At 31.5% G+C, this 24,263-nt stretch overlaps 1 protein-coding gene across 2 annotated transcripts in view; it reads right to left on the minus strand.

Moving 5' to 3' along the window:
• Nucleotides 1-17,595, minus strand: part of LOC118190473 (uncharacterized) — a 55,499-nt gene extending 37,904 nt beyond the window's left edge. Inside the window, exon 1 of one of the 2 annotated variants that reach the window (XM_035361183.2) lies at nt 17,167-17,595. The gene's annotated coding sequence lies outside the window, so the exon portion shown is untranslated. Of the gene's footprint in view, nt 1-7,888; nt 7,981-17,166 lie in introns of those variants that run through there. The other variant, XM_035361184.2, reaches the window with a different exon arrangement.
• Nucleotides 17,596-24,263: the final 6,668 nt, after the last annotated feature.

The following is a 24,263-nucleotide window of genomic DNA, read 5'->3' on the forward strand; positions in this document are numbered from 1 at the left end:
GATGATAGACGTCGGAAGAAATCAAAAATATAGAAGGCAGAGCAAAATAAAATTTCAATAAATAAAGCAAACCTTATAAATTTCTTGAGACTTATCTAAAGTAACTCATTTCCACTCTTTGTCACTGGATACTAAGAGCTTTGTTTATAAGGTATTTCTCCCGCCTTCCTAGCGTGCGTTCGGGGTGTAGTGGTGCTGCACGCTGGGCCGGTATTCCAGAGGTCCGTGGTTCGATTCCCGACGAAGGCGTTGCTAATTTTTCATCTTGCCTGCTTCCAAAAAAGTACCTAATGTCTCTACATGTTCTCTGTATTTTATTTGTAATTTTCTAATTTCAATATTCTTTTTACTTCCTTGTACGAAGTAAAAAGGAAGTATTGTAATCGCGAAAAGTTTCAGGCAGCATATTTCAACGAAAATATCCATTTTGACCGCTATCGAATGCAATTTAAAGATGTTTTTGCGTGATATCTGTACGTAAGGACAGAATAAAAGACTCGTTTCCTCAAAAAAAAAAAAGATAAAACTGCTTTAAAATTAATTCTGAAGAGAATTTTTCGTGGCGTCTGTACGAACATATGTACGCACGTGCGTACGTACGTATCTCGCATAACTCAAAAACGAGTAGCCTCAGAACGTTGAAATTTTGTATATAGGACTGCTATAACATGTAGATGTGCACCTCGTATTTTGGTTGCAATCGGCCGCACCAAACGTATATAAATACTATATTTATATATATATCCACTCTGTTACTCGGCACAGTGATCTCAGTTTCTTTACTCTTATATGTTTGTAAATTGTACATTTTTTGCTTTAAAAATGATTGAATTATGTTGTTCTTATGTTGCGGTTAAGGGTTTTATGCTTTCGTAATTCTGGAAGCAATATTTGTACAATTATCAACAATTTAAAAGCTGTTTAAGTGCGGTTAAGTTTTAAATAACATGGCGGACATATTTGTTTACATTTGAAACAGCAGAATTGTAGATTTGTTGCCAATCTAGAGAGACTAAGCTTCGGAACAACAAAAATAACGCTTTCATTTATTATTGCGAATTAAATCATGCTTAATCCTTTCTGGAATTTTTTTGAGGAAATAAGTGTTTAAGATTTACTTAATTTTTAATAATTAGTAATTTAATTTTGAATAATTAGTAATTTTTAATACAGATATTTTGAGCTTTTATGTATTTTTGTCTTGTCGCGAAGTGAAAACTGAATTAATTGAATGAGAAATACTCAACCGTCTGTGAAAAACTGTTTCCTTTTTGTATTGTTTGCTTAATTTCTTTTTTACATCGTTCTAGCTTTATTATAGTATTTGAAAAGAACATGTGGCAACGATTAGATAATTCTTTAAATGATATACATTTTGTGCATTCTGAGTTATAATATGAATGAAATATAATACTGTTAAGTGAACCTAGTGCCAGAGTGTCGCTATGTTAAACAAATAGAGTGAATTTTAAAGAATGCCTTTATTCTATTGTGGTTTATGCGCTGTCGATGAAGTAGATTTAATTCAATCCAATAAGTTTAAAAGAAATGCAAGAAACAAATGCGTATCATTTAATATTCCGTACAAGGAAGTCATGTGGTGTACACATCAGATTTTTTATGTTTCAAACAGAATGCTAAGTTGCTATGCTCCTATTTCAATTTTGATTCGCTTTTGAAATATGTTTCATTTTACTCGTTTTTATATGTTAAATACATTTTTGTACATGAATGCATGTGACAAGTGCATACAATCATCTATAAATTAAGGCACAATATAAACATTTTACATTAACTCTTTAAATTGCGTGAAATAGCTTGAGAAATGTAACTTGCTAAAGCAGGTGTATCATGCACAGGTACTGCTTAACAGCTCTCTACGTGATATCATATCAGCTTCTTGGAATGCAATAGTAGTAACCGACGGTTTATCTGGAACTCAGTAACGGAAATGGGAGTTTTGCGTTTATTACAGTTCTGAAATACCATAGCACAAACTAGTATAATAATTGCAGCAAGTTCTTTCTTTCATAAATAATAAAATATTCAAAGTCTCTTCTCATGTACGCGTTTTATTTCCTTTTCGCCATCAACAAAACAACTGGTTCACTGGGTTAGGTGCTCGTCAGCCAACTGGATCCCGTCGGTTGAAATTTTAAAAAACAAAAATATTAGAGAGTAGTGTAATGGCGCCCGGGACTTGACTATTTAAAGTGAGGAATATTCGAAGGACCGTAAAGGAAGAATTAAGGTCGGTAGGACCATAAAGAGTTTGTCCGGTACCAGCAACTTGTCGAAAGGAAACATTCTGAAATTCTAATTTGTAATTTCAATAACTTGCCAAATACTCTAAACTGGTTTCGGAAGCTCTGAAAAGCCATGAAATGTTCAATAAAATATTTAAATCGCTTTTCTTTGCGCAGTAGGGATTATTTACGATACTTAATTTTACTTTACGAATGTTAATTCTTTGACGAATAAATTTGTATTTACTGACATATACTGATTTCTGAAATTGTCTTGATTGTTATTTACTTATTGCTATGTTTAATTAAGTATGTATTGATTTTTAAAACCCCTGCTTACATATACTTGATCAGCATTTGTTGTTCGTTCGACACTGGTAAATATATACTTCTTAATTCGAAACTGTAATTGTAGCTCTATGTCAGCAATTTCAATTTCATTTCACTTAATCCATATCGCACTGTATCAAACAATTGTTTTATGTCTAAAATGTTTTTTATTCTTTTCAGGTATACTTCCCTTCCTAGTTTTATGTTCTGATCTTAAGCCATCTACCAAATTACTCTATCTCTTAGTCTCCAAACCGTATTAAATATTAAGGAAAAGTGTGGAATTTTAAACTTGTTTGGAGCGCACATTATTAAATCTGCGATGTAAACTTTCATTAAAAAAAAGAAGAGAAAAGGGAAAAAATGAAATAAAGAAAGCGCACTTAAAATGTGCTTTTGATAACAATGCAACGCCTAATGTTACTTAACCAACAGTGTTATTCAAGGCTGTGGAGTCGGAATCGGAGTCGGGCAGATTTGGGGGGTAAAAGGAGTCGGAGCTTGAGTCGCTAAAAACAGGTCGACTCCTACTCCAGGTTTTGTTGGACAGTTTGAACTTGAAATGAAATTAAAATGCATTGAAAAAAAATTAATGACAACCTGAGTTATTATTTTTATTTATGAACTATATACATTAATAAATAGTTATTTTCTATTTTATTGACATATTAATAAATCAATATAAGGAAGGAGGATGTATGTGATATTTGCCATTAGTGATTAAACTGATTCATTTAGTTACAAATCTCACTGGTAAATTTAGATAAGCAGCAATAGCAGCAAGAACTCCCAAAATTGATGCCATTCTTAGAAAGCGAGCAGAAAAAGGAGCAATTATTGATCAAGCAACGCGATAAGGAAGTACATATTTGATGATAAAGAGGTTGTTAGAATTAAGAACTTTTTTAGAAGATGTAGATAACCCTAATGTTTCACTAACAAAATGATTGTGGAATGATCTTGCAGAATTGAAAACTTTTCTTTCTACACCGTATATAGCCTTAGAAAGGCTGCAATCCGAAGAATTGACAGAAGGCGAGAATGGAAGAATGTGAAGTTTGTCCTTTCTGAAATGGAGAGTTATTGCAGAAGGAATTGTTTCTTCAATGAAGAAAAGAGAAACTAGTTTGCTAGACAATGAGATCTTGCTAGGTTCAATATATGTAGATCCGAAACACCGAATTTTCTTGGATGACGAACATATTAAAAAGGCAAAGAAAGCCATCTATGAACTTTCATTAAGAATTAAATTATTCTCAGAACAATTGGAGAATTCGAATCAGGACAGTCAAACTGCAGACACTGCAATTGAGTCTCCATCATCCTCTTCCAGTGATGAATTAGATTTTGAGAAATATTTTTGGATAATATTGAAAAGGCTAAATAAAGCAAATGAAAATAAAGAACCAAGAAATAAAAATGAACCGCGATATAAAAATGAAAAAACACAAACAAGATTTCTACACGCCCTTTGAAGAAATAGAGAAATATGATTACGCTTGCAAGACACCTCTTTTAGAAGTTATAAAAATCTATCCTGTAAAGTTAAAAGAAGTAGCCCTGACAGTAACAGCTTTTCCTGCTACTCACGTTAGTGTGGAAAGACTTTTCTCAGCCCCTAAGTTTATCAAATCGGATCTATGGCCCTCCAACAAAGATCTTGCCGAAGCTATACTGTTTCTTAGAAAAAAGTAACGCCAGTTTTTCCATTTCATAATAAATGCTAATTAATATAAATAATTTGCTATGCCATTAATATTTTTCCCTGTAGCATCTATTACTTCTTTTATATTAAAAAAATAAGCTGTAACCCATGTGTACATGTTTACATATTGTTACGTGCATACGGGTTCGTTACGAAATGAATGCACAAGTCCGATGAAAAATGAACAAAATTAATTATTATCACAACAAATATGCTTAAATTTTCTCAAATATTTGTGCAGTATTACAATATCTCACAGTAGTTTTCTTTTAACTACTCAAACGTTCAAGAGAACTTAATTCAAAACAGCTAAAGAAAGCTAATCCGCGAATTCGCTACTTTCAACGAGAGCAATTTTCTAAATAAACTATTAAAACAACGACAAACCAACTAACTGAATTTGAGAGGTTTTCCTCCTTTTTATAAGATTTTAAATCGCGCGCGAGAATTTTCTGGAATTTTTCTCGAAATCAAAAAGAGATATTTATTTACTTATTAAATGTTAAATGCATGTGCTCTTGTATTTTTAATTTTCCGACTTAGCTTTCCTTTAATATTCGTCACGCGCTGCACAGCACGGAGAATAAAACAATTTAATTTATAATTCAACTAACATTAGCTATTTAAATACCAAATCCGTAACAATATATATATGAGGGAGTCGGAGTCTTTAAAATTTCAGGAGTCGGAGTCGGTCATTTTCCCTACCGACTCCACAGCCCTGGTGTTATTTATTCCTAAAAGCAATAAAAGACGCAAAGTTTGCTACTTTTAGTCCTGCATGAAAACCTTCAACCTTCACTGTGTTTTCTCATCTGCTTCAAAATTTTGCATCATAATTAACAGCATTTAAAATGCAAATCATTTGCATCATAATTAACAGCATTTATTGAGTTCATCACAATGGTTTATCACTACTAATAAAAAATTTTAATTATCAAATTCATCTGCATTTTTTCCCTTGAAAAATTCAGTCAATGATCAGTTGATTATTTTCTATTTATAATATTTGGTAAAACTTATGAGTTATTTTATTTCCTGCAGCAAAAATGTGTTCAAAGAAACATGACCAAGCAATTTAAGTGTATTTGAGTGTATTTAGCAAGCTGCCTAACAAAGGCATCAAAATAAAATTTTTTATTATTCAAGACATGAAATCACAACAGTTTACCTTTATAAAAGTAGATAAATTAATAAAGCTTAGTAACTTTAATTAAAATTTAAAGCATTTTCATACTTAATACTCATTTATTATATTTTGATCTAATATTCAAATCAATGTGCTCTTAAAACAACAAATTAGTTATATTTATGTTTAAAAAAAGCATAGAGTATAATTTAACGTGATACGATAAAGAGTTCATAATGTCATTTGGAGGTTTATGATTTGGAAAAACATAATAATGTGACATCTTCATTAAAAATATGCTCATTTTAATCTCTCTTTGTTCATAGTATAATACTGAAAAAAACAATATATTTAATACAACATTGAATGATATAAGCTCTCGGTGTTCTAAATTCAACCTGACACTAATACACTACTTTAAATCTTATCTAAGAGTTATAGCAATGTGTTATTTTTGAAATTTATCATCTGCTGCAATAATAACTTGATTTGGCATTTTTTAATTTCATCAATCACATTAAGAGAAACTTGAGTCTCCAGTATTCCATTATTTTGGTTCTATTGTAATTATGGCATTTTAATAAAAGTTAATTTTAATAACTAAAAGTGAAATTAATTAATGACACGGTTTCACTTGACAACTGTAATATTACTTGCTATTCGCAAATAAATTGCTTTAAACCCATTAGTTTTAATAAAGATCTAAGAAATTATTAAAGATGCAAACCATTTCTCATTAAAGATGCAAATAATTTCAGGCGAAGATAACACGATGTTAGTTATACAACAGAAGAAATATTCATATGCGAAATGGAAACTATTCGCCTTTCGTATTTCAGCTAGATAATAATCTTGATTTTACATAAACTTAAATTAAAATATTTAGGACACAAAATATTTAAAAGAACTTCATAAAATGAAGCAAATATTAAATTGGTCCAGCGAAAGGATTCCAAATTATAGGTATGAAAATAGTGCGCTTCAATTACTCATCCCCTTTTTACAGTTTGAAAGCCTTTAAAATATCACCCAGGAAAAAATGGATGAAAAGATTTTCTAATGATTTTTGTTCGCTACAATAAATTTTAAATTAATAACAGTTAAATGATAATTTTGATGCTTTTCTTGCTTATTTAATTGCATATAAATCAGATAAACAGTACTTCACAATTACATCCAATTACCAAAAAGAGAAGGAAGGAATGAGTTATCTTCCATCAATTAATTTTTAACTGGTTTAGCTCCAAAGTGTAACAACAAGAATTACTAAATGTTTTTTATATTTTTCTTCTAACGGTGAGCGGAAAATTCAGGCAATAAATAGAGAACTATAACAAAATAATTTCAATGAAAATAAAAATAACTTTAAGGAACCATCTGAAATTCTAGAGAATTCAGCTAAACAATGTGTGTAGCTCATAAATATTGTAAAATGGCTGTCTCTCTCCGCGCTTTCAGACTGCTTTTTAATATTTAGTATTTTATTACCACTTTTCATTTTAAAAACAAGTTATGACAATGCTTCAATAGTTTTAATTGCATTTTAAATATTCTTTTGAGCAAAAATGTGAAGAGGCAAAAAAGTTTTTATATGTTTTGTATGTATTAATAAATACTTTTTTATATGTGAAATCCATTAAAAGCTTCTTCATTAGGAATACGCCTATTTAAACTTTTTTTAATAGCTCAGATGAAAGACAATAACTAAACAGGATAAAAAAAAGCCCAGAAATCTGAAAATGAAGCTAATTTTCACTCCTTCATTTCCATTATACATTTTTCTGTTCCAGCAAATTTCTTCGTGATTGACATTGATCTTGAAATCGGGACAATACAGTTTTCAGATAAATCTGTTGATTAAATTTTAAAATCAACTTGTCATTTATTTTTAAAATAACAGAAAGAACTTTGCAAATTGCTCATCAAACCTATATCTCTTGACTGTTGATTCAGATATTTTGAAAATAAAATAGCCACGAAATTTGAAATATGGTTAGCACCAAAATTTTAAAACCCAATTTGCGTTTATTTAAAAATAAATTTATTCTACATCCATTCGGTATTCGTCGCAAATGACGTAGTTTAAACTTCATATTTTTCATATAATTCATCAAAATGTCAAATAAATAAGCTATTCTGCTCTTTTACCATACATACCAGATGTTCCCTCTTTTTTTTTTTTTTTTTTTTTTTTTTTTTCATATCCAGGAAATTAAATCCCCTTTTTTCTCTTTATACATTGCTTTCTAGTAAAACGATACAGGCTTACCATGCATAACGTTCCAAAAATCATTATTCTAAAATAGTTTTCAAATTGGTATAAAATTCTACGTTAAATACAAAAGCATTTCATACTCAAATCAAGGACAAAATGCAAATGATGCTGGGCGACAAGCCCTATTACATCAGTCTTTATATAGCGTCTTGCATAAAAATATGACACAGTGACCTCACGAAAAGTAAAATATGATTTCTTACCGTAAGTGAACAAAGAATCCAAAATCAACCCTGCACGATCCACGTATCGCGAAAAACCTCATATCAATACGCGAAACATTATCAGATTACTTCAGCGCCAGGTATGATCGTTGTCCTAGAAACGCAGACATAAACAAAACTCGAGTTTACCAATATGTTTATAAAATATTGAAGCTTTTAAGGTAATATAATCGAAAAGAAGTCACTTATTGCATTAGTATATGCAAATGGCAAATTATTCAAACGTGCATAGAAAGGAAGAGAAAAATGGGAGATTATGAACAAATAGAAATCATTACAGATAAATTAAACACGTATGGTAATATGGATCAATATGCATATATAATATATATATACATATATATATATACAGAAGAAAATTTTCTGTTTTCAGATATGAGTTTTACATTCACTTCTTATTTGCCAGTTTTCTTGTTATAATTTCATTTTCCTTGTATTTAAACTTTTTGCAATTGCAATATATTTTAACTTAGTGTTAAAAAATTATTCACGGGACCACAGTATCACATTTGCTTTAAAGCAATAGCATGGAGAATTTCCTTTTTACCTTGTTTTCTAATTTTGCAGCTCAATGCACAAAAATTCTTGACCGCACAGGTCTGTTTTAGTTTGTTCTCCTTTCTTAAATTAGATATATATATGAAAACGTAACTTTTCCTCTTGCTATGAGTTAAAGGAATATTTGCATAATTCGGTTCTTTTATGAAAAACTCAACCACTTGTAAACAATAATTACTATTATGATCTTTTCGGGGGGGAGGGACTGTTTCACTTCATTCACTTAAAAGTGGTACAAAGAACGGTGTGAAACAGTTTTCTAAGCAATAATGAACAAAACAGTTAATCCTAAGTTCAAGATGAAAAATATGTTGAACCATGGATATTAATTATTTTATCATTCAGATAGTTAGGGAAAGTAGCTTCTACATTGATGCTTCAAGTTCCAATTAACGAGATGTTGATAATATGACAAGTAAATAACATCCTATGTATGATCGGACCAATTCTTGTGTGGATATGTTGCCGTGAAAGACAGAAATTGGGGAATGTCAACACATACCAATACGTCGGTGAAAGAGCGAATATTTGGTTATATTCTTATACATTCGGACCATCATTGGTATATGTCGACAAGCATAGATATGCTCTGGTGGAAGTCATGACGAAAAGCCATCAACGACTAAATGCAGTTGAAAGCAAGAGACTCTTGGGCAATTCAAAGTGTCATAACAGTTAAAGTTGTTGCAATAAATAAGATTGTATTACGTCAATCACATATTTAAGTAAGTTTATTATTGATGTTATTTTTTTTTAGAATGTACTGCTCGTTTTAAGTTCAAGAGTTTATAAGGTATTTCTCCCGCCTTTCTAGCGTGCCTTCGTGGTGTAGTGGTTCTGCACGCTGGCCCGGTATCCAGAGGTCCGTGGTTCGATTCCTGGCGAAGGCGTTGCTAAATTTTTCAATCTCTCTTGCTTTCAAAAAATCGCAACGTCTCAACAGTGGAGCCCGAACTAAAAAGAGTGATGGATGATGACTCTCCACATCCAGGATTTGGCGATTTGGTTCCCTAAAAACCCCAGTCGCCCTTTAAAATGGGGAGTATATAAGGTATTTCTCCAGCCTTCTTAGCGTGCCTTCGTGGTGTAGTGATTCTGCACGCTGGGCCGATATCCAGAGGTCCGTGGTTCGATTCCCCGCGAAGGTGTTGATAATTTTTCAATCTCTCTTGCTTTCAAAAATTCCTAATGTCTCTACAAGTTTATTTACATGTGCTGTTACTTAAGCTTTCTCCTATTTTAACATGCATCATAATATGTTTTAATAATAAAGTATGATTTAAAAACGTAACAGAAATATTTTATTCAACCCTCACCATCAGTGCATGGTGAATGTCGACATTTGCCATTGTAATCGAAATATAAGAATATTTATCAAACATTTCGGACATACACCAAGCGACTATGTGAATGTTGACATTCAGCGGAGAATATCGACGTTCACCAGATTTCGGGCATTCACAGTAACAGATATATACTTATTACAGTACAGCTTCGTTTCCTAAACTAATTGGAGAGGAGACATTTTGGATAACACTTTCGTCCGAGTAACTTATAATTAGGCTCGATTTCATAAAATGAATAAACGAAGAAATGAATGTAATGAAAAGAGTTGTTTTTGGAAATGACTCTTTATAAAAAAAATAAATAAATAAACTTCGACATAATATAACCTCGAACACATTATAATTATTTCAACAACTATTACAAGCGTCTGAAACTATAAAGTAGCAGTTGATTTTTTTTCTCATTATAACTATTGCTTTTCTAAACTATTAAACTAAAATTCTGCTCATAAATTATTAACTGTTAAACTAAATTTCCACTTATAAAAATTAACAATAATTTAAATGCACGAATATTTATGTCACAAGCATGTTATAAAAGACTCAATGTAAACAACTGTGACATAAATTACTGTAAGATTTAAATTTTACAAAACTTTTCACGGAATATCCATTAATATCAATAGTAATCCACCAATAAATTTTCCTAATACAATGGCAAAAATTTACGTACAGTGAGCGGTTTACAAAATGGTTTTATCAATTGTTTGGAGTTTTCGAGATTTATGTTTTGAATAATTCAATTTACTATTTAGAAAATCTCTGCATATAGTGAGAATTTTAATAGCTATAATTCCATCAATGAACGTCGATCTTGAAAATCCTCTATATAAAAATATCGCAGTTCACTATTTGATGTATAACACACATCAGTCCCTTGTTTTGCGTATAAAAAACATATTTACATTTTTGTTTTAAGGGGAAGGAAAGATGTATATATTGTGCGTGTTAGGGTCAAGCAGCTATGTTTATGGGTGATATCTTCTAAAATACAACTATTTTCAACCCAGCTATATTGCATTTGCAATCAAAACTAACACTGAGGAAACTTTTTCCCGACAGAGATGTATAAAATATGCTAGAATAACCATTTTTTATGCTCATCTTAAAGAATATACAAAAATTGTATTTCCAGTTCAGCATAATTTTAACTTCTCGATATTATGCATCTATACATATATTTCTCTTAACTAGAACAGAATATAGCGTAACATTTTGGTTCAGTAAAGCAGCTGCCTTAATTACGCAAAGTTTGATTTTAAAATTTAAAAAAATGCCAGATTGACATTTTTATGTTTGCATATACCTATTAAAATGAACTCCAGTGTAAAAACAAGAAAAATATGTGTATCATAACAAAAAAAATTCATAGAATAATGCTTCACTTTTCACTCTTTTTTTAGGTCCGCATACAGCTACTGAAATGAATTCCAGCGTAAAGACAATGAAAATATGCGTATAATGACAAAAAAAAATCCATAGTATAATGTTTCACTTTTCACTCTGCTCAGTACCAACTTTTGTATATTCTTTTGCATATTTGTACTCAGTAGCAACATTTGCACATTTAATTTGCATAGCTATAGTTCTTCGAATGCACGTTTATTGCATTTAAAATAATTTAACACTAATTCCTTTAAATCAAACTGAGAAAATATGTGCTTGTTGAATACTGAATACATACAAGAACATGTTATACGTATTATACGCATAATTAAACGTACCATGTGCATATAATACTTTGTGATTTTTGTTCCAAAGAGTAAAGAAAGTATTATTGTCTCAAAGAGTAAAGAAAGAATTTATGCAACATATTCTAGAAACAGACTTTGGCATTTTTATCTAATGAAAGCAATTGACTTCTGCACTGTTTAGTAATCCTTTGTTCAAGGTCTGTCACAAAAAATAGTTAACTACGGTTGTATTGAAGAGATACTTATAATACATATTTTTAAATCCCGAATAAGGGCAGAGACACAAAACTCTAAATGTATATAAAAATAATTGTGCAAGTAAAATTACGAAAGGTATTTCTAATACCTATAAATATGCGATTAAAATCAGGTATCTGCATTAAATGTTACGAATGGATCAATTAAACAGCATCCTATTCTAAGTAACCGAAGAAATAATGGCGATTTTTCTATTGGAATTTGTTGTTTAAAATTCGTCTCAAATTATTGCTGCCCCCAATTAAGCTTGTTAGTATCCCTGTCAATAATCAATATAAACTGTAAGTAGACTGTACTTGAAAAACGCATTAAGAAAAAAATAAACTATAAAATGTATTCTTATCATCAGTTGTTCATTTTTCCTCAAACTATATTCATTCTTTTAACCCAAACAAGAAATCCTATTCTTATAATGCAGTCGTATTCAAACTGAGAAGTTTTAAAGAAAAATTTTCATCGATTGATAATATTTTAAATGGTTTTGTCTTTTAATAATTTGCTGAATTTTATTTGCGAGAAATCAAAAGCTAACTAAATGTTTTTCCTTATCACTAACAGATGGCGCTATTTGCTGTACCTCATGGAAATCAAAAATCCACAATCAAATGTATAGAAGACATTTTTCATAAGTTTTCCAGTTTTATCATTTCTGTATCATCATACTTTTAAAATACATAAAGAGTGTAAAACTGTAAATAATCAAGCTCTGCCAGTAATAAAAGATTGCCAAAAAAGATGCAGAATTTTGTAAGGAAAGGGTTTAGATGATAAGATCATATGTAGCTTTTAAATGTTACGAACAACCACATCAACTAACTCAAGAACAATAAAGAATTAAATTAAATTTGTATTAGAAAATATGGTTATCGTTATTTTTACATGAATAAGATCATTCGTCCCCTCATACTACAATAACTTGAACTGCACGAAGTTCGACATAAATTTAGGGATTATAAAGAAATATATGTATTGTATGATATAAAGATTATAAAGATATGTAATTATAAGACTGTCAGTAGTTTAGAATTGAGACGATGCACCTAAAGACAGGGCTGTCTTTAAAGGAAATGCAAATATGAGATATTGTAAAAGATATTAAAGATGAGCATAATTAAAGTTACTTTCTCTAAAGCTCTAACCGCATTATCCACACTATTTGAAAATTACAGAAAAGGGTTCAATGGAAAAAAAAAATAATAATTAAAGTAAAAATGCCTTTGGGAAACACATGACCTGAAAAAAATTATATACCTTATGGTTTTAAATACCAACTAAGTAGAATAAAACGATGATAAACTAACAGCTGCATAAGCTTAATTAAATTATTTTAAATAACAGCTTAATTAAATCATTTTAAAGTTTTCATCTATATCGTACTATTAATTTTTAATTAAGTCCTTATAACATTTTCAACTTAATTTTAATCAAATAACTAGGTCATTATTCATTAAAATAGTAACCATAAAATATATATATTTTCGCCATTATTGATTATAAAGAATTTATAAGCACTTTCTCATTTTTGGCATATCGAATGCTTCCATTTCGGATGTCCTTACTTAAATTTCTTCAGATATTTAATACCTATTTCATTCCGGTAAAGGATATGGCTCTATTTCAAACTTCTTTTATATAAGAATATCCTTGTTATGATTGAAATTTTAAATTGTTCCTATTTTCAATCGATTGAAAGTTCGGGTTTAATGTCGTTCAGCCTATGACATAATTTTTTTATCTCCGAAAGTACAATTTCTGAAGTTAGATGCACAGCATAAAGCATTGTATTACTGCAATATCCAGTCTTTGCTGCTTAATAACAGCCAAAAGCGAATAAAAAAATCGTAAAACCTAATTTGATAGTCATGTGATATCATATGTTGATTAGTTATGATATATGAAATACCACACATACTGCTGGGCATTAATCTTGTAATACTTAGAAGGAAAGCAGCACAATCATATTTATTTTACAGATGCATGACAATGGAAAGATGAAATGCAATTTTACAGTATTAACATGTAAAAATTAGTAGTAGCCCTGTCACCCGCGTCACGCAACCAAAGCAGCTATTAATCATGGGGATAAATACGAGTAAGCAAAGATGCAAAGTATGAGAGGTCTGAAGCCGTAGGGGGGGGGGGACTTTAGCTGTCTCGTTGAACTACATTTGCATGCTTAAAAATGAAATGCTCTCTGTAAAAAATATTTGTATATTATGCAGACAGGAGACCACTGGAGATGCACACAAAAAAGTTACACAATTGTTGTACAGCAAAAATGCCTGTTCAACTAAAAGCAAAGTCGAATACAAAACGCTGTATATTTTTGTTCAGATCCCCATCAGATGAGCACTTTTATGTCGTTAGTGATGACAAACTGGAGCTCAGGCTTATTGTGAAAATAAGTTCTGAATATCTTCGTGTGACCGTGGGGAAAGGCTGCAATATCAAGGCACCGGAGGTTAGGACGCCTTCTAGTTCAGTAGGGCTCCCATAACTCTAATTTTCAGGAAATGTTTTTGTATTATTGCCCCATGTCAAATTTTTCATTAGTATGAAAATTAATAAGTTAGCTTAATTTAAGGATTATTGACACCTCTAGGCATTATTGACTATTCTGCTCACCATTTCTTACTTTCAAAACTTCATTAGATAATTAACTTTATATAGCTCTCATAATAAGAGTTAAATAAGGAACAAAATTAAAACTATTTAAAACCTTTCTTTCCTTTTCTTAAAATACCTATTTATTCCCTCAACAGCCTTCTAATCTTTAGTTTATTTTTTATGTGTTTTCTTTCACTTTATTTATTTTTTCCCTCAAAATAGCTGCTTACTTTTAAATTTTCGATGTACATTAATTTCAATACCTGTTTTGAAATACACAAGTAATTTTGAGAAAAAAATTATCTAAGCTCTTTAGCTAATACCAAAAATAGTTTTTCTGCTGACTATGGAATTTCATTTCATCTGATAAATATGTCAACTATTATGTATGCAGTTTTAATATTAATCATTACAAGTTCTATTATAATCGTGGTACTACGATTTCTACTTCTTCGTGTATTTATTCCTGCATGCACATTACCGCTGCTGTATATTCGCATGTTTTTAGACTTCCTTAAAATGTTATTGAATGAATAGTTTTTTTTTTTTTTTTTTTAAATTTATTCAGCATTTAATACCCCATTTGCTACAGCTATGATGTGAAATGTTAGATAGCAGAGTTCAAGGAATAAAATGGAATCAAAGAAAGGATTACAGGGTCTTTTCTATGGGTGAGTCCATTTGTTATTTTCCTCAAATGGACAATACTATCAGAATTTATCTGGATTTTCGTCACCTTCATAAATTTATTAGGAGGCAGCGTTATCAGATTCCTTTTCAGTTTTCTATCAAAACTTAAAAAGTCTAAATTTTTCTCTTTTATTGATCCAAAAAATGCTTTCTATCATATTCGGCTTAGATGATGAAAGTGCTGATTTGTGTGCATTGGTATACTGGAGGTATTGTTTTTCTGCCATGCTAACTGGCCTTAGCTGTGCACTCTAATTGTTTTAAATTTCAATGGACAGTCATTTCGAAACTTCGCCCGATACTTATCCATATTCTAACGATATCCTTATACATAGCGAAATACTTGATAACCGTAGTAAAAAGTTAAAACTGGTGTTTGAATTTGACAGCTGAAATGGGCTGAAATTCGACAAACAGACTCCAGTACCAGAATTAAGATATTTAGGTCACTCTCACCAGACCCAGCTAAGGTGCAAGAAATTGGAAATTTTTCTGCACCTACTAATAAAGAACAGAGCAGATTCCTGGGCATGGCAATATACTTAATGAGGTTTGTGCCTAAATTTTCTCAAGAAACTTTAAATTGAGAAATTTACCAGCTGGCAAAGGGATCCTCAATGAGATCGAATACTACTGCTAGTCTAACACCTATTTCAGTTAAACTTCTATAGTGCAGTTCTTTGATAAAGACAACCCACTAGTATTTTCTGTTGCTGCTAGTTCATTTGAATTAGGTGTTCTCCTGCCGGATAGTAAACCAGAAGCTTATACTTCGACAACATTAACTGATGCAAATTTCAGATATTCCCAGATAGAAAAAGAATTTCTTGCTGTAGTTCATGCTTGTGAGCATTTCCATTATTATGTTTTGGCCACAATATACCAATGTAAACAGTTGAGTTGAAAACATGTTGAGTTTGATGCTGTCTCACCAAGACTCCAGAGACTGTTACCTAGACTGCAAAGCTTTTAGTTTTAAACCAAACGCATGTTCCTAAGAAACATCTGTCTGTTGCTGATTCTTTGTCTAGAGCTCCTATGTCATCAGTTTCCAGTCATTGCCACTACAGAAAACCGCATGTGCGGCGCCATTGATGTCCGCGTTTTCTTGCGCTCGGGAAACATCGCTAAATTTTTGGAAAATATGCAGTGTAAAGTGTGTTAAATGTTTATGCTTCGAAAGTGCTTGAGTTCCGGAAACATTTTTTATATTCAGTTCGTATTTACTTAGCATTTTGATGGATTTACATTTAAATTCAAGGAGAGCTAAGCTTAGTCTTGACGGTTTGTTTACCTTCTGGATCAAGGTGATTTCGCATCAAATTTCTGCAAAACGTGTTCTTAGTTTTGGACTGTATTCTGAGATTGAATAGCGGACTTTGCTCATGTTCAAGCCATGAAGTTCCTGCAGAGTTAACATCTCTCAAGAAAATAATTGCCTAACAAACTGTCTGTGTACCCTCATATTTACCACTGAAATTCGGAATGTTTAAATGAGGAAGTTTAAAGCTAGTCTCAACTGCAGTGGGATTTGAAATCGAAATATTTAAGGTAGTAATTGCTGCAATTGCGGATTGATAATTTACTTTTGTTTTAAAATATTTACCTTCCGAATTCACCAATTTCAGAAGTTTCTTCGGATTAAGTGGCATACAGTCAGTGCAGACATCGCTATTACGTTTTTGCTACCCTAATTTCGGATGTATGCAATGCTTTAGTGGTAAAAATATATTTACGGATACCCCTTGGCGAAAATTGGCAGTACATGGATACCGAGTTTATGCAATTCTTCGACTTATTTTGGCTTGTGTAGCGGTACACAAAGCAAAAATAACAATACAAAGAATTGCACAAACTCGGTATCCATGTACACAAGGGTACAAACTCTGTATTTTTCACTTAATCAGAGAAATGCACAAACTTGGCATTGAACACCCCCTTGACTTAATCCATGTACACGTCAAGCTATATTCACTTAAAACGTCAAAGGAGCAGCCAACAAAAAAATATATAGTCTCAATAAGCTACATTTTAAATAAAACAATGAAATAATGTAAAAAAAGGAAATTCATCTTTGCATTACACAAAGGAAATATCCACTTACCTTATTTACGAATTAACATGTCTTCAGTCAAACAAAATTCCTTAACAGCACCCAAAAACTTCCTAAAATTGTCTGAACTAGAATTTGTATACTGGCATCGCCACATTAATTCACAAAATACGAGTAAAAAATATGTTCCGTAGCACCGTTTATCGTCTGACATTCGACCATACGCATTTCCTTCCTATAAACAGGACACTTAATAATGGCTACTAAGTAAACCATCATTTACACACCAGTCAAGTAATGCTCATTTCCCCTTTCTTTCCAAATCGTACAGAAACTATTAAATACTAAGCCACTTTACCGTCTAAACCACAAGACAAGCAATATACTTCCTAATCAACACACACACAAGCCCTTACGAAAATCGTACAGAAACTTCAAATTAATCCTACCACATTCAGCCACTTTACCGTCTAAACCACAAAACAAGCAATATACTTCCTAATCAACACACACACAAGCCCTTACGAATTTACCGCAATCACGCAACCGATTACGCCATAATAGGGTTTCCATGACATTCAACTACTCAGGTTACTATAAATGAAACAACAACTTCGCGATAATACAGAGGGTACCCTTCTCTCTACTCTAACCGTGATAGTTTGTCCACCGTCTTTGTACTACTTCAAAATATAGCAAAATATCCTTTTCTAAATGGCTGACCGTAGTTTTTGTGTGTTCTCAAGTGAGTTCCTGTGAGTTTCGGTGATTTCATGCATCTTCAAGCGAGTTTCAAGTGTTTATTTTATTTTTAGTCTAAAGGGGCTTTGTCCCTGAAGGACTAATGTTTTCGTTTTGCGATTTTGCGTTGAATCACTATAAATGTCTGTTTCACTTTTCAAACTGTTGCCACCAAATGTTAGATTTCTGCATTATGTTTGAAGATATTAAATAATGAAAAATCTGCATAAATGTATGTATATTTCTCGCATTGTGATAAAACAACGGTACACATAGCCAACCAATTTTGAATGACGTAATCCTCTTACGAATATGGGCATGTGGAAGATAAATTTGAAATTTGTTTTATGATCAATTTTGATGTGTAGCGAATTTAATATAATTAAGTGATTCATAAAAATCAAAATTTTAATTTGTAATTAGTCAAAATTTGAGCTACACAACAAGTTTGGTTATATTTTTTTATTTGACTTATTAATTCTAGTGTAATCTATTTCGGCTATTCGAGTTTACGCGAACTGCGTCTTCAATCTTGTACACTCAGACAATGGATATAGGTGAATTTTCATGTAATAAACTCAGTTTTTCGTGATAAAAATTAAGTCAAATTCTTAGTATTTAATATCATTAGTTGCAGAAAAATTAGCTCCTTAATTTAAAACTACTTTCATAATCCTAGCTTTAATCAATTTTTAGTTATGGCCTTTTAATTATTAAAACTTCCTAAGTTTTTCTTCTAACAAAAAAGGGGGGAAGAAGAGTTTCGAAAGTTCACTTTCAACGAAAAAATGTGCGTTCTTTGGACTTGGAAAAGCCATTTCCTGTCAGGGTTGCCACGTTTTACAAGTGCAGGTGTTTAGGCGTGGCCTCATCTCGGCGGGATTTCTGGCGAGTTGGGAGATCTGTTAAAAATTCAAACTGGCTGGGTTTGGCAAAATTTTGCATTGCTTAAGGCAGGAGTTTTTGGTAACTGGTTTTTTCACCTTTTCGGGCGGGGGTTTAGCCAAGCTGGCTGCCCCGTTTTGTCTAAAAGGGCTTGTTTTTCGCGGGAAGCTGTCTTTTTGCGCTTCGCTTCTCTGCTCACCCCTGACACCAGCTCTTGGAGTTGCTGTTTTTATTATTACGCAGTTCTTGGACGATGAGCGTCTCTTTCCTTTCTCGGAGCCTTTGGGCCCGAGACAATTTAATGCGTCAATTCTCATAAAGTCAGGTCTACGGTAAAAGTACTTTTAGTCAAATTAAAAAAAAGTTCTCTTCAATGGAAACCTCAGTTATGAAATTTATGGAACCAGATTACCAATTTTTTAAATTGCCTCTCTTCCGTTCTGAATCCTGATGGACAGTCAACTTGCATTCGCCTGATCCAGTTCTCTTCAATGGAAACCTCAGTTATGAAATTATGGAACCAGATTACCAGTTTTTTAAATTGCCTCTCTTCCGTTCTGAATCCTGATGGACAGTCAACTTGCATTCGCCTGATCCAGTTCTCTTCAATGGAAACCTCAGTTATGAAATTTATGGAACCAGATTACCAGTTTTTTAAATTGCCTCTCTTCCGTTTTAAATCCTGATGGACAGTCAACTTGCATTCGCCTGATCCAGTTCTCTTCAATGGAAACTTCAGTTATGAAATTTATGCAACCAGATTACCAGTTTTAAATTGCCTCTCTTCCGTTCTGAATCCTCATGGACAGTCAGCGGTATCCACTGGCCTGAATTAGCTGTTACATGTTCCTGCCAGGAGACCTCGGTCTTGGAACCTCAGTTGGGTGATATTAAATTTTTCTTGTTATTTCATTAAATTCAGATATTTCTTAATCTTAAAATCTGCAAGATCTCGCGGAGTTGTTATAGGTGAGAGTGAGGTTAATTGTTAAAAAAAAAAAAAAAAGATTGCTCTTCCAATTAAATTAGAAAAAAAAATGAGTTATGCATAAAGTGAATTTTTCTTTTGTTTGGACTTATTGATGTTAATAATATCCCAGTAGTTTTCCTTAAAAAAAAAAAAAAAAAAGAGAGAGAAGTAAAATGAATTTGATTCGTTATCATTATCTTTATTGTTAGAGTTATCTGAAAAAAATATATTACAAAGTTCTAAAGGCTCATTCTTAAAGAAATTACCTTGTTTTATTGTCACTATTATTATTATTTGAAGAACCGTAAAAGTAAACTGAATTATTCAGCTAAAGTTAATAGTTAAGGTTCAGAATGTGAAAAGTTATATCTTGTAGTTCTGCAGTAAAGGAGTGTTCTCTGAAACCTAAATTAGTGCTAATAGTCTGTACAATTAAGTCATTACTCTAGTATAAATTCTGTGGAATATAATTCCTCCTGGAAATTTTTGTTAAGGTTGCTCTCCTTTTGGAAAACTGATTTTATGTGTGTGCAATAAGGGTGTAAATTCAATTATATCTGAAAAATTTTGAAAATTTTTCTATAGAAAACCTGTTAAGCAAAAGTCTAGAAACATGTTACACTTAATAGAATTAATAACGGCATTAATTTTTTTTATGTGCAATATTGAGAGATAAGTCTATAAAAAAAAGTAAAGCCTTTTTGTATTAAGGATGAATTTTTACAAATTAGAGATTATCTTATGTTGAATATTTTTTTTATATATCCCGGGAATATCTTTAATAACTATAATATCTATTTTATTTTTTTTATATTGATTCTATCATATGATATTTTAAATTGAAGGATGTTTTTTTTCCAATAAACAAATTTGTTTTCATTAAAATATTTAAGTGTATTTTTTTTTTTTTATTTACTCATGTCATTTCACCAGGTCACCAAAAAAATGAATTAAGGGTTAATCCGATTACACAACGCAATGCTAAGTAAATGTTTTGGCTTATTGGGATTAATATATATAACTGTTGTTAGAAAAATTTAAGTGTTAGTGTCAACTGAGTAGGCCAAACGACACAACAATTTCATATTTTGTAAAACTTTAATGAATTTTTGAGTAACAAACTCAACTATTTAAAAGCGAGCAATGGCAACACTCTACGGGGGGGGGGATCTTTTTATCTCCAGCACGCGCGGAAGTGTGTATTGGAAATCCTAAAGATATGCTAATTTTAAAATTATTTTGCGACATTGCTATTGAACTGAATTGTATGGTTTATGTGCAAAGAACGTGGTATTTAATAAATAAAGGTAACACACAAAACGTTGAAAAAAACGCACCTTTGGACATAATTTAAAATCTGAAACCTTTCAGATTTGTATTTATTTATTATTTCTATTAATATTGAATATTTGCAAACAAGTGACAAACAACGATACTGAGATGAATCACACGGCATCTATAAGTGCTATTAAGTGCCTGTCAAATCGCATCTGTTTTGGATAACTTCAAGAAATATCTTAGCATCCCTTCGGTAGGACCATTTAATTTTCTCATACAGATATAAGTTTATCCTTTATGCGGTATTGATTGTATTGCAAGTGTAGTATTTATGTTAGTTATTTTCACTATTGCCTCCGCAGAGTAGGACTTTTTAATATTTTGCTCATAGACATTAATTAAATCTATTCTGCAGTATTTATTGCTTTGCATGTGTACTGTTAATTTGTTATTTTCATTACCGCTTGCATAAAGAAAATCATTGTCCAATATCTTTAACTACTGTACAGCTGACAAGCAATACTTAATTTGAAGAATTATTCCAATACTGCTTGCGCAAAGTAGGACAGATTAATACTTCCAAGACAGTCATTAATTAATTCATTTCTGCGGTTTTTCTTGCATGACATGTGTATTAATAATTTTTTTCTTTGATGATTTTATTTGATGATAGATTGCTTTATTATCATATAGTCTTCATATAATATTCATTGTACTACTTGTATATTAATGTTTCTTAATATACAAACAATACAATGAATTTTATATGAACTGAGAATGCAGAGTAGGACAGTATATTTCCTGTACACAGGGTTCATACATATTTCTGCACACGGAAATTAAGTACTTTTAAGGACCATTAATGAAAAAAATTAAGGACCTATGAGCAAATGGGAAATGAATAAATTCAATTAAAAATATTATTCTCTGCCTGAATTTCACTTTTGTAATACCATCCTAAAATTAAATAGATCCCTAAGTAGTATGCATTATTACTAAACATGAATTAACATAATTATTAATAAGTTTGAGAATAAAATAAACTTCATGCAGTTTATCAAGTAGCATTAAATATTTTACACTTTTAAACGTTTAAAACGCTTTCTAAATGTTTACTTTTTGAGTTTTTATTTTTGTTTGTTCTAATACCTCCTAGAGGGCAGCACTAATCAGGCATTCTATTTCTAATTGAATTTGCCCTGGGATTTATGAATAGTCACGCTATTTTACATAAGATATAAGACAGTGAGACATTCAATATGTTGGACATATTTGAAAGAAGATAAGTGACATTTACGTTTTACTAATAAAAGTTAGCTTTATGTTGTTTATGTCTCATTTTGTCACATACTTGGGCAGTCTAGAGCAAAGGTTCTCAACCAGTGGTACACAAGAAAAAAATAGGTGGTACACAAAGAAGCAAAGTATTTTTAACTATTTATTTCAAAAATTAAAACCCCAACATCCTGATTGAGTTTTTTCTCTAACACTTGTAAATTTATACGATCTGAGCTTTGTTCAAGAGTGGTGGTGGTACTAGTACTTTGTAGCGATGGTACTAAATATTTTCAATTTTTGTTTAGATGGTACAGGTTAGTCAAAAGGTTGAGGATTGCTGGTCTAGAGGTTTAGTAAATAGCAGGTAGATTTTATGTCAAACAGCATAGATTAAAATGAGAAATAAGATCACAATCAGCATGATTCATAACAAAAGCCTGAATGTTGTCACCCCTGCTGCTTGTCTAGAGAGAGACCTGTTGATTCGAACAAACCTGAAAGGCCTGATGTAGACACGGTTGGCAAGTGTTAAAAGTATGTCAAGCTTTGTTTGATGCAGTTAGTGTCATAGCTTTGTGCAGAGTTCCAGGGGGTTGTAACCCAGTTAATATACTTTCAGGTTCCAATAAGCCATTAAAGCACCTCAGGTGATAAGTTGTTTTGTATTATTTTAAGTCTCACTAGATGCAAAGAATAAGTTTTACTCGGATTTCTACATTTTTGTGTTTTATCTTGTGCACAGTGAGTATTAATGAAAGACAATAACTCGCTTTAATATGTAGAGATAATTAAGGCTAGGCAGTTATTTATAAATAATTAAATTAGGTAAATAGGTAACCTTAGTCCTCATGGCTTAACATGGCCACTATTAAATTTTATTTTTTAACAATACTTGTTAACCTCTTCGTCATCCGTAACGTGTCTAGCGAGTTCAAGTGAAACTTCCGCAGGGCGGCCGTGACGAGCTACATGCATTCTTCTATATTTTCAAACTTTTAAACGTTTAAAACGCTTTCTAAATGTTTACTTGTTTGAGTTTTTATTTTTGTTTGTTCTAATACCTCCTAGAGGGCAGCACTAATCAGGCATTCTATTTCTAATTGAATTTGCCCTGGGATTTATGAATAGTCACGCTATTTTACATAAGATATAAGACAGTGAGAGATGGTTTCAACGTCTACTCAGCAGAAAAAGAGAAAAAATGAGATTGTGAATTGGAAAGACAAGAAGGATATACATTTGATGAGTACAGTCCATAATAACTCGATGATTGATGTTGAAACACAGAAAAGAACAGTAAAAAAAACAATAATTTTAAAAGATTACAACAACAAAATGGGAGGAATGGACCACCTGGAACAGATGTAATAGAAACAAATTAAAACCCATATATACGTCAGTGAGTTGCCAAAATTATTCCTCCAAAATGCTAATTCACACTCAAAATGGCAGTCATAAAAACAGACAGAAATTTCAGATGATTAAATTTAAGGACCTTCTACTGATTTTGCCCAAAATTAAGGACTTTTAAGGACCAAAAATCGATTCCAAAAAATTTAAGGACTCTTAAGGATTCTTCTCTTAAGGAACCCTGTGTACAACCATTAATTTATCCATTTCAGTGATTTTTCTTGTATTGCATGAGTATTAATTTGTTTATATATATTACTTTTCTTCTAAGGCTTGCTTTTCTTCTGTTGCTTCTATCTCCCCCTTCCCGAATATCTAAAATTTATATTACTGCAAGCAAGCATTACTTAATTTGAAGGACTATCTGCACCAATTTTACCACTGGTATTGTATTTTGCTTAAATAACTATCACTTTACCATCAACAGAACTCAATAGTGCAAGCCCTTTTATTTGAGATTTTTCAATCAGATCATTGACTGTGTTGTAAATTTTATATTCTCCCAATGGTCAATTGCTTTGCTACACCTTGTTTAAAAGTACTAGTTTTATTTGGCACTTTATTAGGACATTCAGCAAACTGTTAA

Source organism: Stegodyphus dumicola, chromosome X2, assembly GCF_044657685.1.
Source record: "Stegodyphus dumicola isolate Sdum_Otavi_A_Nest chromosome X2, ASM4465768v1".
NCBI lineage: Eukaryota > Metazoa > Arthropoda > Arachnida > Araneae > Eresidae > Stegodyphus > Stegodyphus dumicola.